Consider the following 16,687-nt stretch of genomic DNA (forward strand, 5'->3'; position numbering starts at 1 on the left):
CTCTACTCACTCAGAGAATCCCAATCACAACTCCCTTAAGCATCTTGGAAAGAAGGATGATTTGAAGAAAGTAAGAATTATTAAAAGAAGAATTATTTTTCCACAAAGATGACCCTAGATGAATACTAATTAAGAATGAGGGTGTAAATGAACCATAAAATAAGAAATAAATTTTCCAGATATAAGTCATTAAAATCCATAAAAACAATAAAATTATGAATTTTTTTATGTTTAAAATAAAAACAAAATATGACGTATATTATAAGATTGATGGCCCTTTTCAACATTACCAAAATTGTACATTAATTCTCTTGTTAATGTATATTTTACTTTTAATTATGTCGAGCGAATAACTTTCTGTGTAAATACATATACACCAATAGCAACTAGTACTAAAGCCAACTATATCATAGTTGTATAATATTAGAGCTTGGAAGAACACCAGAGTATTCTCGTGTTCATTATACAAAAGTAGGAATTGTATAGTGGAAGCAAATATAGGCTGAGGCCCCAGTGTTATAATAACCTCGTTACTCCGTGAATATACTTTACATTTCTTTCCCTCCTTCCTTTATTTCTTGCACGTTTTTTTTAGTTTTATCTGCAACTTTAGATGTCTTTTTACAAAAATGTTAGCTTTATATTAAATTTGAAAGTAATATATGTTTTTACGCGTTGCACTTACCAAATATCTCGTAATCATAGGCAATATCATACAACTGATGTTATTTGTACAACGTTATAGTCATATATTTTGGAAAAAACATTATGAGATTTAATGTCTCATTTCCATATGAGACTGGATAAAATCACTTAAAAATTTTAATGTTAAAGAATGATATCAATGTTACGAAAATATTCAAAGAAATAATTAAATTTAAAATAAAATAGCAATAACTATAAAAATACGATTTTTATTTCTATTACAACTACAATAACTTAATTCCCTTCCGAATAAGCCTTAATATGTAGTTTATTCTCAAATAGTAAATTTATTGTTAGAATAAATCTCGCCTTCACATCAAACTTTCAATATGTTAACGTTAGTATTAAGTATTTGCTTATCTTGTGTATTAATCTTTATTTTCAAAATAATTAATCTACTACTTTCCCAGAGTTATAACTTTTCTTGTTACATAGTACATTAATAATATTACTGGAGGTTTTAGTATTTAATAAAAATACGACTGTAGTATCGATTTTTATAATCGATTATTTTGTCGCCATGTTTCAGAAGGTGACTGATTTCTTCTATGGTCTTAGTACATATAATTATGACTCTCATTACCATTGAAGTGTAATGCAACAGAGGTGGATTTTTACTCTTGTAGCAGTAATGATTTTTAAGAAGAACATGCAGTAGTTGTTAGTTATTACTATTACGGGATACTAGCTTTGACTGGGGGGACCAGGCATCTCAAAGTTGGGTACCTCCACGTGTTATCTCTCAATACAGGGTTTGATTAAATGTTTTCTCTTGTGCGTAACTTTGACTTTGATGCAATTGGCTTTTCCTAGACCTGGATTAAACCTGGCACCCAATCACACAATTATCAGATTTTGGTATACACTTCTGTGTTGTGATCGGGAAGTTTACATACAACAGGAAGGCAACCCGGTGATAGGCACGAAGGAGGAAATTACCTTCGAGCAGCACTCATTTGCTTAAGATGTAGAATCCGGTATCGTTAACTGAGATAATAGTCCACTCAATTATTTACTTGGGCGAAAACCATATAGATTAATTTTCAAAGAGTTGCCATGAAACTAAGTACCTATGCCAATTCGTTCAAGAACAGAACATAAGGAAATAAAATTAGTAAATGAGCTACCAAGTGTGAAAGTAACCTCCTCTAGCTTGTTAGGCCACATTATGGAAGACGGGTCAGTTGAGAGCGGGAGGACCGGCGTCTTGATGATCAGGGGTCCTGGAGGAGTAAATATATCTGAGCAAAATTTGATATATTGTTGTATAAAAGTTCAGAATGAGAATAAAGGGCCGAAAATTTTCACTTGCAGGGTTTTTTTTAATTGGACACATGATTTGCTGTTGAAGCAGTAGTTCAGATTGTCTAGGAGAGAGCAATGGACATTTATGTAGTTGATAATATTGAGCACTTTATAACAACTACCTTTGTGAGCATTTTGGATTAACTGCCCGTTTTCCAAAAGCAATCTATGCTTGACACCGTAAAAATTTGTCTGAAACTGCCAAATTTTTATTTTATAGAATAATTATGCAACACGCTTAGAAAAACATTTTAAGCGAAATAAATAAATTTGATGACAAAATAGTTAAGTATCTGCCTCAGAAATCTAGGAAATATCCATTTAATCATTAGATCTAATTTGCAATGTCTTATGGACTTCATATTAAAAATACACTAATCTAATATAGAAAATATGGTGAAAATTGTATTAGCTATATTTGCCTTGTTAAACTAGTAAATTTTGTTCCTCGCCAGAGCAAAATACTATAGAGCCAGTACTGATGCAAACGAGAATTTACATTTAATTACGTTTTCAAAATTGTAATGAGTTTTCATGATAAGGTCTTTACATCCTGTACGTAATCCTTACTTACATGTATAATGTGGTGAGAGATAGAGATGTTAAACTGTGCGAGACTAGAGGCAAGAACAAGTTCCGCATACAACAATGCAGAACTAAGGTATTCAACCTAGTCCCGGCAAAAGTTATATGTATTGACTAAATAGCTTTGTATGCGCATGAATCAAGTTATCAATTCCAACCAATGTAAAACTTAACTATAACCCTTTGGTGCCTGTGGTTTCTAATCAGTTAACAAGTTGATATTAAGTCGCTCGTAAACATTTTTAAAATTTAATATCAGAACTGAAAAATGTCTCTAGTAAATTTGACAAAAATGTGGTTTTGGGTGAATGAGTCATGTATTAATATGTGCCAATTCGTATGTATAATTAGAGAAGATAACATTTATGCTACACTTATATTATTGTTATGAAAAAATATAATTTAAGGATCACTGTAGTGTTTTTATACATCTTAATCTTAATCCATACATCCCAAAACTACTAATAATAATATACATAACGTTAAATTAAACAATTCTTTTTTATAAATTTACGGCACTGCATTATTTACAGAAACACTAAAAAATTCCTGAGAACTTAATTCTTTTGACTCTTATGAAAGAGAGTACACTTCAATCGCCAACATAGTATTTTATTTTTGTAACATAACAATGACATATTATTACGGAATCCATATTATACTATCGAACCATCCATTTTAAAATAACAAACTTTAAACAAAGAAATAAATACTTGGATGATTGCTTTAAGTAGAGCAGTACACCCTAATTTTTAAGATCCTACCTTTGTTTCAAAATTTTGTACTTAAATATAAAATAGAGGAAAAAGTAGAGATTTCAAAGAAAAAAGAAGAAAACAAATGCGTCCTGTGTAGAACTTTTGCATGACTGTAATAACTATAAAACATCTCAAAATAAGTATTTAACAAGTAGTTAAGTGGATGTTTGTGTAAATATTGCTGGTAAGAAACGTGAGACCACGTAAGAAGGGAGTTTTTGACTTACTTGGAGTTTTCTTATTTGAAAGGCAAGTAAACCTGAACGCTTCTGTTAAAAATAAAAATTAAGTTACATAAAAATAGGTTTATCAAAATTCCATAATATAATTATTTTAAGCAAATAAAATGTGTTGCGATAAGGATCTTTCATATAGAAACTGATTTTAAAAAGACTTTTTGAACATTTTCATATGATTAAATAATTGGATAACCCCCCTGCATTTAGAAGTATTTTGCAAGTTTAAATTGCTTATAAAATTATTTGTATTATTAATACGGTTATAATATGTTTCAGAGGTTTACTTTCTTCAATTTCATATGAGATTATTATTACATTTTATTTATATCACACAATATATATCTTAAAATTCAAATATTACTACGGTTTGTTATTATTTTTAGTTTTTAAACGAAGAATAAAATGACCAATTATAAGAATAACTTACTAAACGAAATGATCACTCAAGACGGCAAGAACACGTTATGGACAGTGAAGAGCAGGTAATGCAGGTGATTGATCTCTTTCTGAACTTTGGATGGATGATGTGATTCATGAATATCTTCATTGATTTATCAGGCACAACAGATTAAATTATAAACAAAAATAAATATACACTCTATTGGGTATATGGCATTTAGAAATATATAAATCAGTAATCAATCAATATATCTTCATTATATTTTTATTTATAATACCAATAACTTACTATCAGTATGATTCCAAAACAGGCTATGGACGCTGAGTGTACCAAAATAAAACAGTAAAATTTATATAGATAGGTCTACTAGTTTATATTTTACTAATTACACGTAAAGCTCCAATCCTAGACCAAGAGTCACAGTCCTATAAAAAAATTGATTGCCATGAAATAAGTTTTACGTAAAAAACAGAGTTATGAATCTGTGGTTGTTTTCTTATTTAAAGTGGTTTTGAGTTTATACTATTTCTGAATTTAATAAAAAAACTGTTTTGTACTTTCTAATGTACCTTTACTTGTGACTGTTTGTTTCTCTCTGCTATAGCAGATTGAAATGAACCAGCACAAAAGTAACCCATGCGTTAGTAAAAAAGCATTATTCATACATAATAGTTCATAATTTCATACATAAGTTTCAGAATGCTTCTGACGCATTCATATACCTCATCGATCCATTTAGATACTAATGGAAAATAATCAATATCTAATAAAAAGAGTTCTCGAAATATTGTAGATAAGGTTAAAGTAAAATATTACCATAAGTACCTACTATCTGGCAGTATTATAGCAAGTTTTATAGCAGTAACATATCCTGCTCAATAAAAACATGTAATCATCTAGTAAATGCAGATCACTGTGTTATGAAGTGCATATTTTTTTATTATATGTGGTTAATGATATGTATTAACAATATATAATCATCAACGTATTAATGAAGCAATATATTGTGTAATGAACTTCACAACCCACAGAAGAGATGCACGTCATCTCTAATCATCCAGCGCTGAGAACATTGCAATAATGATAGACTAAAGCGCTTATGAAAACCGCTTACCTGGTAATAAGTGCCATAAGCCTGATAAAGGATGTGATAATCACCTTCCCAACGATCCTCTGCTCTCTCTTCCTGAAGTTTAATGAAAACTCTGGGATGGTATAGTTTCAAGTATAAATAGTATAATATTGCATTTAGAGCGTGCACGTGTTTACTTCTCAAATGTAATAAATAACGTATTAGTCGTAAAATATTACAAGATAATATTCTTAAAATAATACGTATAATGGAAGAAGTGTATTTTAAAGCTTTATTTTGGTGTATCGACAAGAAAAGAATTCTAGTACAACTATCAGCCATAATGATTACTCATATTAATTACAATATTTCTGAAAATAAAGATAACTTAAAATTTGTAATTATGTAAATATATAAGATTTTGTATGAAGTAATGAAAACTAATAGCAATATAATTACACATTAAACAGTTTAAAAACTTTAACCTCAGGATTAAAAAAATCATAAAAGAAAAATATAACTTTGCATACCAAATATGACCGCAACCAGCCGCCCCAAAGTACAATGTTTACAAATAAAACTTTGAAATTAATTTGTTTGATTGTGTAATTAAAGTAATATAACTTTCCAAATTATATAAAAATACAAAAAAGAAGTTACAATTAAATTCTAAATGGCTTTAAAGCTGTATTTTGTTATAAAAACATAAAATAAGTGTCTAAATTTAAACTTCTCTCTCTTATAACAAATTTTGATTAGTTAAAACTATCATGTTTTATAAACACAACCTACAGGTTTTACGTAAAAACATTTACTGCAAAATATCTTGGAAGATTAAAACGCATATAGCTAATAACAAAATTAAAATCATGTAAATATCGTTACATGGAAAGGAAAATGCTGCAAAAAGGCCATGACTACAATTACACTTTATAATACGTAAAAGTTATTTTAATACGCGATAAAAATGTTAATTAAAATTGAAAAGTAACAAAATGTATTAGTCACTGAATGCATCCTTGTAATCATAATAAGCCGTAACGCAAGCCAAGAACCAAATAATCAACCAAAATATAAACAAGTCGTGTTTGGTAAAATATATTTTGTTGGGAACATAGAGAACTACGTGTATCATATGTTTTTTTTTAATAAGTGATAATAACAATTATTTTACGCTTGTTTGCATTTTATTAAATGTTATATAAATTATATCCGAATGGAATTGTTCCAACTCCTTTTGAATTACTCAATAAATATAAGTGCAACAGTCAATACGAATTAAATTAATACCAACACAAAATACAAACTCTTCTGAGCAAACTTCCACTAGCAATGTTAATCAATTACCACAACCACACAACATTATTGAATACTACAAGGTCATATTGATTTGAAGAAAAACGTATACATATATTTAGGGTGTTGACAATTGCAAAGGCTCGAACCGGGTTCTACAGGAAAGGAACTATAAGACTTTCCTAGAGTATTAAGGCAACTGTAATAAATTCTTGCCTTGTGGTGAAAAGTAATATTAATGCATCCTCAGTCGTATTATTATTTCTCAATATATAGTTTTTCTAGGTTTAGAAACAATAAAATTTAGAAGAGAAATAGATATACTGTCATTTTTACTGTTGTCATTGCTGTAGACAGGAAATCTCAATAGTACCAGTAATATTACATATTATGTATAAATTGCTGTAACAGACCTTGATTTAGAATGATAAAAAATCTTAGTTATCTGAAACATGACAAATATTCATATGTATTCTCTCATAAGTGAGATATTAGCGCTGATTACTGGATAATTATGAACAGTCCCACTTTACCTGTTGGTGTCACGTAGTGTTTATTACCTCAGGGATTTAATTCTTTTTAAACTCAACAAATAATTTCAGTATGTAAACAATTTTGTTTAGCAAGTACTTCCGATCTATCTGTATACATAAAAATGAATGTTTGTGTGTTTGTCGTTTATGGCATCGTAAACTATTTAACCGATCATTATGAAAATTTTTATGTACATGTATTTTTCCACGGAGAAGGTTTATATACCCACTGATGTAACTCGCCACCAAGTGACGCTGCAAAAGATAATAGTGTTTAAAGCGCCTGCACATTTTTAACTGCAATTACCTGACAGGTATGTATATTAAATAACCAAATACTATTTGAAGGCGATAAGTGACACTTTCTTGGTCGTGGCAACAAGGCAAACTCTACATCGGCGTTAGAAATCTAATTGACTCGTACCAGAATTGCACATACACGGGAAAAGCTTACGTAGAGCGTGCGAAGCCGCGGGAATCAGCTAGTATATATAATATCTTAAATTTTGGATGCCTAAGGAGAGGATAGATTTAGTTTTTGAAACGTAATATACAATTTATACACAGCTTGGGTAGTTCAAAATTGATTTTTACATACTTTAAAACGAATTAAAAATTAGTATAGTATATATAATATATATATACAAATATATTTAATACTGAATTTAATGAGAAATGGGTGACCTAGAAATAGTTTTCTGCTAATATTGTTACACTGAATTTTATTGTCTATTTATCAATCTTACTGTCACACCCCATAATTGATCTTTTGGGGTGGGGACAGTAATTGTTGTTAACCTCACGCGTTAAATTTTGTTCTTTACTTCTGATAAGAGGCTGAAGAATCTATGCAACGAAATGACTTATAATTCGATTGTATATACGTTTATTGAATTTGGAATATGATGAAATAAGAAATTGCAGATCTAAAAGTATTACTCGTCCTAAAGCTAGGAGAGGTATTTCTTAAAGATCGTCGATTTTTGAAAGATAAATGCTTGATTTTAAAACATGTGAATTGATATTTAAAAGAAGTACTCATCATTTAGTTACTAAAATACTAATAACCCCTTAATCAATTAAGTATAACTATTTTTTCCCACATTTTGAAGATAATATTTATCTAGATATGGCACATTATCATCACAGATAGTTTATTTAAATTATCTTACTTATTTTAACATTAAGAATGAAAATGTTATTAATGTGTCGTGCTTCCTTACTGTCAATCTTTATCTTAGAAGTTGGAAAATTTTTCATTCATTAACTTCATAATAATACACAGTTTTTCATTATAAGAATTAAATTTGGTAAATTTCTCATATTAACTACCTTATAACGTGTAATTGATGGCAGAAAACAATAACTACGTGTAATTAACAAGCTGTTAGCCAAATAAGGGTTAAGGAGCCTATCCTCTAAATAATTTAATACTATACTCGTATGCATAGGACTCGTGTTTTAGAGGAACTAGTATTTCAAGCATATTTATAGTTTTTGGCGTTATTTTTGGTTTTTTTTTAGTATTTAGTGTCAATATGTGTTTTTCTTGTTGGCTATTTTTCTATAAAAATATACAATTTTTATATTTATTCATAACAAATAGTTATTTAAAAACATTTTCTATTAAATAATTTAAAATAATAAGGTAAAAAATAATACGGTCAGAATATAGATCCCAAGATATCTTATTTAGTAATCTGCAAGAACTATGATAGATAAAAGTTCGCTGAACTGTGTTTTATACTTATTTACCAATTCCAGCTCTAAATGGTCTACATTATTAAAAAAGAAAACAGTGTTTATAAACAATTAAAAACGTAAATATTGTCATTTTTAATGTTCTTTTTTTCTGTAAATCTGTAGGAAATATTAAGTATTTATATGAAAGACTAGGTTACTATAAAATTGAGTGGCTGTTTTAAAAAACATCTTGGTTGTCTTTTGAAAGAGATAGGCTCCTCTGATGCGTGGTATATGTTTTCTTGATAAGGAAACAATGAAATTTCCTAAGGCGATTGACCTTTAATTTTATAAACATTCCTACTTGTACAAACCAAGTTTCCATCTTTATAATATAAAATAATTAATCTAAACGAGTTCCAATTTTATTAATAAGTTCATAACCGGTCACTTCTTAAAAATTAAAGGCATAAGGATACTTTATACCTAAATTTGTTACATTTTTTATAGGCTTGTAATAACAATCTATAAGATTAGTCGTTGATTTTTATAAAGAGCTTTAAAACCAAAGGGTACATTCACGGGCATTTACTCTTAAAATGATAATTTGGACTAAAAGTGTATTATCGTCGGGGCAGGGCAATCTGATACTACCATAAAGGTTTTTATACTCTAAGAGTTACACGGAGTTTGCTTTTTCTAGTCTTTATTAAGTTTTACGTACTTTTTATTTACTACGTATATGGAATATAAAGGGAATCATTTACTTTTTATTAATAATAATAAAATGTTCTTAATTTACTCTAAATTAAAAACTAAATAAATAAAACCATATATTTGTAATGCACAGCAAATGGAGAATTTTTCAGAAATAAAAACAGAAAGCCCTCCTTCAATCATAAAATTTTAATTAAAGGTTTCATTATGATTAATAATTTATTTGAGACATCCCATATGCCATATTGAGTGCTAATAAAATATCCCAAAACAAATTAAGAACATTTTTCATAAATGTAGTACATTGTCTTGATCAACTTTACCTCTCTCTAGCTGGTCCGAAAACACTTGGCCAAATGAGTATTGAAACAAGTTTTATCAATATTAACATTAATAAAGCTTACATGGAGCTCTATGAAAAACGGAGTTGAGGATAGTGACAATCACTGTAATAATATCCCTATCTATTTTCTACCGAGGTTTGTAGAGCTAGGTCCAAAATTTAATACATGGCAAGCGTTGCATTAAGCGGGATTAAAGTGTTTGGAAAACTCCCAATAGCCTCAACATAGACTTTCTGGAAATGATATAAGGTTATTTTCATACAGAAAGGGTATTCTACATTCCTTTATTATTTATGAACACCGGAAGAACTTAAAATAAGCAAATCATCCGTTACTCAGAAAAATATTTATACCATTTCTTACCTGGATACTATTTAATTCGTCAGGGAAATTTAGGGGATCCACACCTGGTTGAGTAAATTTAATTATTCTATGTCTTGTTGCTATCAATTTAACTCCAACACATATGGGCCTTATACTGTACTTCAGTTATGGATATTTATTCTGTATCTGTACACAAAATGTTACATATTTTATTTTTGGTTTAAACTTACTGACTATAACGTCTAGTCTTCTCACAATATTTATCAAACTGACCTATGTATACAGGTTAAACAAAAATATATAATTTGATGTTAATTTTTAATTAGCTTGATTGGACGCTGAAGTCATCGTTATGTAAATTTGAGATGATTTCCTTTTTCACATCTGATCAACGTTAGAGAAAATATAATTCAGAAATATTTCTTAAGCACTGTCCTAACTAATCGATGGCAAGACCTAGTACTACCATTGATGGGACAGAACAAATACGATTAAATGTTCTGTTTAGTATCTTCAGTGAGACGGTTGGTTTTTGAGTTTTTATAAGCCAGTACCGTAACATTCCAAGCAGATTTATGTAACAGAAACACACCTGCCGTAACACATAATTCTGTCAGCAATATTACTACTTTATTTCATTATCCTTTAATCCTTTGTGCCCTATACGTAATTTGTAAGCACTTAACGCTGTGATGCTCTTAAAATTATTAAAATTAGTTAGATTAACTAAAGCACCATTTCTACATAGTTCACCATATAAACATACTCACACACAAATTTACGGACCAAATTGTTATAAACTACATATATAAATTAAAACTTTACCATATTACCGCTCTCATGATATGGTAAATATATTACAAACTTAACGCTGTTGAATATGTAAAGTGGGTTCCCATGTCTGGGAGGCTAAGACCTCGAAATGAAACCACGTTCTATCTCTTGTAGCAGCGTAAGTGTGTACACAATTTACACTTCAAACTGTTATTAAAAATTTAAGATGGCTGTTGTAGGGTAATAAATTAATCTGTATTAAGTGTAATAATTTTAAATTTTGCTATCTCAACTTTGAGAAACGGTACTAAATTGTTTTGCAGAACAAAACCGTTATATCTTATTTACAACTATCAGCAAGACACAAGAAAAACTAGAGCCCTGTTGTTTATGCAGAGTATAATGATTGATTTCCTTAGTCAAAATATTGTGTTATTGCCAATATCTTTATAAAATTCGTTCGTAGGAAAGTGAACTGTGTCTTTTACATGTAACGTACGGTTTTTTACAGTGAGGGCTGTCTATTAATCAGAATAAGGTGACAATACTTTGCTGATATACCTAAATGTTTATGTTACTAAATGTAATGCTATTTTAAGGAAATACCTATTCAAATTTCTCCTTCAATATACTCATCCTAATAGGCCACATCATGATATCTAACATAATAATTAGTTTATTGGGTACAGTAGCACTCGGTAGCATTAGAGAGCGAGAGAATTTAAAAATATTCCAACTCACATGTACTGCCTGAAACTTTGTATTGTATTGTATTCATTGTAATTAATTACATGTATAAATTTGTTGATTAAACCATCTAATATTGTCACTAAGCACCTATATGTTTTTGTAAAATAAAAAAAAATTGTTTTTATATGTTGAAAATAATTTTTAAATAAATCACAGTACATATTTCCATATTCCACACAGTAAATAGAACATAAGTTTGCCTTAAAAGGGTGGAACAAAGTAGAATTCATATAATTTGTACTATTATGATTGTATTATTAGGTAGAAAATATAATCAGATTCCTATTAGTCAGTCACAGTTTATAGGAATAAAAATATAAGCTTTCTTATTGAAAACTACCTTTTCTACCTATTTTTGAACATATGTATTCCGTATGTGCATTATAAATATTTTAATTAGACGTAGCACGTTGTTAAACTCAGAAACCTTCATATTTCATTACTTATTTATGCAAATGTGAGCAAACAACAATATTAAGTTTAGAGATAATGACGTTAGACAACACAAAGACTTAAGAGAGACCACAAAGGAGTATTCTGCTTTACTTTGATATTAGCTTATCAGGAAGTGACAATTATATTTACCAGATATAATTATATTCACTCACTCTGCGGCTATTGTTCAAACTTTTGACTAAGTTGGTTTTACTATATTAAAAACTATATTGGGAATCGAGAAAATATTATTTTCAGGTGTTTCATGAAAATTCCATGTATTTTTCTTTCAAAATAATATAATTAGATGAAAAAAGATGCAGAGAACATTTTTTATTATTAGAAAACTTGTCTTAAATGTCTCCAAGGCAAAGCATTATGAAAAAAACAGCAACATTTTCTATGAGATTCATAAAATAAAGCTTGTAGTATGTTTCAAGATATTTTACGTATTTTCAGAGTGCACATATAACATTTTTCAACGATAGACATGTATAATCTTCTGATTGATTTGGATCAATTATAAGTTTAAATTTAGTTTTCTTCGATAAAGAATATGAATGGAATAGTATAAAAATGGAGAACTATAAGAACTAAAACTAGGTAGAACGGCATATCATTGTTGATTAATAGTATTTGATTAAGTGTTTAGCTTAGTTCAGGACATATTGACAAACAGAAAAAAAAAACTGAAATTTTGCAAGAATTATTAAAAATATTCAAACCAAATATAAATAATTTCTATTTTACCTGTATTCGTTATAGAGATATCAGTATAAATTATAAGAATTGATATCGCTCAACTTAATCCTATAAAGGGAAGTGCACGATCCACAAACTCTGTCCCTCTTTAATAAAAGATTTTTTTATCCTCCTCAGTCGGTATTTCCAACAGTCAAATAATATACTATACATTTATAAAAATACTTGCTTGACTTTAAAGCATACAGTATCATGTATATTTTAACAGAGAAACAAAACAGGGTTAATTAATATGTAAATGAAGTGCAACTCATTTACGAAAGAGAGCTAATCGCATACTTTCGTATATGACAATTAATACCGGGTGTCTATATTTTGGAAGCAACATTTATATTTATTTCTACATTTGCTATGATTACTACAAGAATTAGTTATACTATAAGTAATTCTCATGTCAACTTATTTTATGTATATTTGCCTATCTGTTAGCAGGGCACCTCTAAATAGAGTTGAGCTATAGATACATTTTTCATGCAACCTCAGTAAAGCCTGTTACGTAATGTGGTGTTGCATACTCATACCTTGTCTTGAAGTGGATCATAAGATCAATTTGCTCAATAAATTCCGTCTCTAAAATTAACACAACGGATTTCTTTTCCGGCTAAAATACTAGTTACGAAGAATATGTCTGGTCAAATTTCCAAAACTATCTTTCAAACTACTGAACCGAAATTGCTATTTGAATGAGTTTAACGGTGACCTGAACCACACGTTCTGTTGCTTAGTTAAAATTAACTTCTATGTACTTTTTATGCCACTATAATAACCTTACCTCATTTACACTTATCACGGGTTTAATGGTATATTTTAGATTTATAGGCTATTCATGATCAAATCTTATCACTTGAGGGACTGACAAAATGTGTTTTTATATGCAATCCGCATAGATTTTATTACTAACCTACCCGACGCACATTTTGTATTACACATTTTCATTCCATATTAGCAACATCCATATTTTTTAGCTCTTAACCCTATAAAAATAAACAATATAATATTTGAATGCTGATATTAAATACTTGTTCTTCACTATTTCTTTTAGTTACGAAACAGTTTAAATGTACCAAAAGAATGCAATGCTTATAACTAGGTACGCTACAACACTTGTCCACGTAACGTTTCATAGCTTATTTTATTCTCAAGATGACCTACGGACGCATAGGCAGATAGAAAATTACACAGAAAATAAATTTTTAAACCTGCCTGACACAGACAAAAGAGAAATTGTGTCAGCCTACTGATGGGCTTCAATAGCGCTGAGCCGAATTCCGTATTTCTAGATCCATTATTTTTGTCTATGTAGAAATGTAGTTTCTCATACAATTATTAGTCTACAGATGATATGTTTTTCTAGATAACTTACCACGTGATATATTCGTGTTTGAGTGATTTATTTTGGCTTAATAGCAGTGTTTAAATAACACACCTAGCCACAAAAATATGATGTGTTTGTTCTGTTAATTTAGCTTACTTGTGCTATTATGACACAACTTAACATTTAACATTAATTTATTCGCCTAGTTTACCATGATATCATAGCCATCATATTGCCTATAAGAACAATTTGAAAATGATCTCAAACGCTCAGTAAAGTCCCACTGATTCACATGCATTATCATCAAACCCGTTTTTACCTATATGAAAGTGAAGCTACATGCAAAAGCCCAAGTATTGGAGCGCTCGATTTTAATATAACATGTAGCCAGAAGACAAGAATATGTGGAATATTGTAGTATATCATAGGCATTGTGGATGCTCAGAGAAAATATAAAATATGTATCAGACTTTGATTTTTACGAAGCTTCCTGCGAGGAAAACATCAATCCTCTCGATAACTGCTGAAAAATAACCGGTAGAACTCTATTAAATAGTTTTCAAAATAGTCTTATTATTTATGTTACATTTTAGTTATATAGGTCTTATTTAAACCAATATGATAGAAACAGTAAATGAAACCAACATAATAAAGGTCACTTGTGCTTGTATTAACATCAATTTATTAACGAAGCAATTTAGTGTGAAATGAACTTGACGACTCACAGAGAAGATGAACGTTATCCCTAATCACCCAGCGTTGAAATAATTTCAATAATGAAAGATTAACACCCTTTTGAAGATCGCTTACCTGAAAATAAATGACACAAGCACGATAAAGGAAATGATAATCATTACCTCTTCCTGAAGTTTCATAAATCTCAGGTATAGTAGTTCCTTGTATTGAAATTTTATCAAAATAATTCTTATCTATTCAAAAAATGGAGTGTTGTCTAAAATTTAGAGTCTTCAGATGAATTCGTACTCCAGATATTTTAAGGATAGTTATACATGTAAAGAATCAGCCACATGTCCATCACCAAATACAAAATTTCATACATATAAATTACGCTTCGTGCGTAATTCCAAGTCCCTAGCTAAGTTTTTCTTATTAGATATCTGAAGTAAAACAGACATAGGCAGATAGACCGATTGGAACAAGAAAAATTATGTAGAACACTTATTAATAGCCACTCAAAATACATTAATTGTTTGTACCTCAATAAATTGTCAAGATATCATCCTGAAGATATTAGATAATGATCAACCAAATGCCATTTTATAATTAGAAAACTTATACATTATTTTGTTTTAGCTAGTTTACATTTATAACAAGTCCTGCTAATCCTTTTACGTAATTATATATAATTATCGCCTTTCATATGATGGCCAGATCGTCTCAGCTGTTAGCAGACAGTCGCATGATTTTCTCCCCGGTCACCAATTAGTCAGATATCATGCGATGCTTAGCGTGGTCTTTGAACTAGGCTATTTCTCATTATCTTTCTGAGTTTCATAATGGTTATGTAGTCAGGCCTCTTTATCGAAGCATGTTACCTTTGTCTCTCACCGCGGTTTAGGTTTACTTAGACATTTTCATGCCGGATACCTCTTTTTGAATTTTCAAGAACTGTAGCTATTTATTTATGAGGATGTTTATAAACTCCACTATACCCTCCCTCTACGCTGTCAAGTGATTTTAAGTTTCGTAAACTGTGGTTGTACTCCATTTGGTGTACTCTCTTACTCTTAAATGCCCAGACATTGTGAAGACCCTGCGGCAGCCTTGAAATGAAAAATGTCTTTATTGAATACAACGTAAAACATATTCAATTGGCGAGGTTAGGACTATTAAGTCCTCTCTTACACCTAACCATAAATTAATAAACTATACTATTACTGTAAAACAAGAGCCTTCGTTGGGAAGTGGAAACTAGTGCTATTGTGAGTGGCCGATGACAAAAACACAGTTGATTTTGGCGATACTCCTGTCATATATCAAGTTTTATTCTTCTCCCTCTGTTTATTTTCTGTCATGCTAAACTAAAACTGTTGTAATCTTTTTTTATGTGATATTATCTTGTATACTTCATAGTTTTATCTGTCAGTCAACCACCATCTTATATATATATATATATAATATATATTGCATTGTTTTAGCTTTGGTAATTGTTCTTATTTCATACATAATATAAATACAATCCATTTAGTTCTCTATGGACCGGATATGTTATCAAGTTGTCTCTCTGCAGTGGTGTATAGACACGCACCTGCATTTAACTAACTCTATATTGCGTATAAACAAATGCACTATACATGGGAGTATCGAGCCATCAAATATCACGTATAAAATGTCTTCCCGTTCAAATATCACATGTTTAAAACCTCATGTTATTAGCTCAATCCGGTAATAAATTAGACATCGTTCGGACAGACGGTTAGGCAAACAAAAATGAATTTTTCAGTCCCTGGACTGACAGACTTTGCTACCTGTAGCATTAGCTACATAGGCAATTAAAAATAAGTGATTTACTAAATATTAATGAAATAAAATATATGCAAAAATATTTTATAATTTAAATAATGACAAAATGCAGGTAAAGTAAATTATATAATTTCTAAAGAAAGTGTCTGTGGATGTAGGAATGGTAAAATAAGACAACAGGTATTTCTGATAGCCGACTTTGATAA

The sequence above is a fragment of the Homalodisca vitripennis genome, chromosome 7 (assembly GCF_021130785.1).
Source record: "Homalodisca vitripennis isolate AUS2020 chromosome 7, UT_GWSS_2.1, whole genome shotgun sequence".
NCBI classification, from domain to species: Eukaryota; Metazoa; Arthropoda; class Insecta; order Hemiptera; family Cicadellidae; genus Homalodisca; species Homalodisca vitripennis.